Source organism: Apodemus sylvaticus, chromosome 15, assembly GCF_947179515.1.
Source record: "Apodemus sylvaticus chromosome 15, mApoSyl1.1, whole genome shotgun sequence".
Taxonomy (NCBI): Eukaryota; Metazoa; Chordata; class Mammalia; order Rodentia; family Muridae; genus Apodemus; species Apodemus sylvaticus.
Window position 1 is genome coordinate 66,687,449 of NC_067486.1, and position 1,530 is coordinate 66,688,978.

At 45.4% G+C, this 1,530-nt stretch overlaps 1 pseudogene; it reads left to right on the plus strand.

The window, feature by feature from the left end:
* Window positions 1-1,048: 1,048 nt before the first annotated feature.
* Window positions 1,049-1,290, plus strand: LOC127665927 (dynein light chain 1, cytoplasmic-like; annotated as a pseudogene).
* The last annotated feature ends 240 nt before the right edge of the window (window positions 1,291-1,530 follow it).

The window sequence follows — 1,530 nt, forward strand, 5'->3', positions numbered from 1 at the left end:
CGTGTCCCATCAGGTCTTTACTGTGTGAACTCATACAACTCAACAAGTTCAAACATTTACTCATTAGACCCTAGAGCTAAGAGACCTGACAATAAACAGCAGTGTCAAGGTCCCCTCAGTCCAGGAACTGTGGTTCTTATTGTCTCATAGCTGCTGCCCCTTTGAATGGGACTTCTGATCTGTTGTGAAACTGTGACAACCTCCACCTAACTGGAGTTCACTTGGAGCTGGAGAGAAAAATGGTTCAGTGAATTAGTGCTTGCTGTTCTTCAAGAAGACTGTGGTTACATTCCTGCACTTATGTTGAAAAGCTCCTAACCATCTGTAACTCTAGCTGCAGGGGAGCCCACACCCACAGCCATGCACACATAAATAAATAAAATTGTATATTAGCAAAGGATTCCCTAGGGCTTCGCCTTTGACCACCAGTCTTCTAAGTCATGAGACTCAGGACAAGCCAGGCCTTTTGGGACAGATGGCCCTCCCCGTTATAGCTGTCCTCCAGGCATTCATTCCTAAACCACAATTGAATCTTTATTGAGAGGGAACACAATGCCTTTCAACACTTGGCAATGGGCAGTAAGCCGTGGGAGAGAGGAAGGGCTGGCTCCCACCTCAGGACTGAGCCTTCCAAGTCACTGCCAGGCCTGACCAGACAGCTAAGAGCTTCTCTCTGGAGAAGCAGAAGGTGAGACTCAGAATCACCAGCGTGGAAGTTTTAGTAGAGCCGTGTCTCAAAAAGAACTAGAGGCCACATTATTAAAATATTCAGGTGAGTTCATGGTCCAAATGTCTACTTGTAATCATACTGTGAGCTTTTTTTTCTACTTTGAAACTTAGGTTAATAACAGAAAAACAATGTCCTTGAAAAATGGCTGATGTCCCACAATGGAATGAAAATGTGTATAGTTTAGAGAGTGATTATATTCCTTAATTGTTCTCACTAAGAAAATGGATGTGGAGATCAGCAGATCAGCGGCAGGGTGGAGGAATTGGAGCCCTGAAGGGGTCCCAAGACCCAGATCAATGATAATATGTAAGCGTGTGGGACCAGGAGGGGGAGATCACAAATGCAGACATGGTGGACGAGACGCCACAGGACCCGGTGGAGCGCCCTACTCAGGCGTTGGAGAAGCACAGCACAGAAAAGAAGGAGCTTGACAAAAAGTACAACTCCACCAGGCACTGCATCATGGGGCAGAGCTTCAGTAGCTACATGACCACGAAACCAAACACATCATCTACTTCTACCTGAGTCAGGTGGCCATTCTTCTGTTCAGATCTGGTTAAAAGCATGGGCTGTGCCAAATACCCAGGGATCCATCCAAAAGCAAGAACTGCATCCTAAATTCCAAATACCAGACACTGAATCTTCAGCCTTGTTAAGAGAACACCTGGTTTGAATCTGTTATGTTTGGGGTTTTTTGTTTTTTTGTTTTTTGTTTCTTTTTATGGATTTGTTTTTTTTTCGAGACAGGGTTTCTCTGTGTAGCCCCGGCTGTCCTGGAACTCACTCTGTAGACCAGGGTG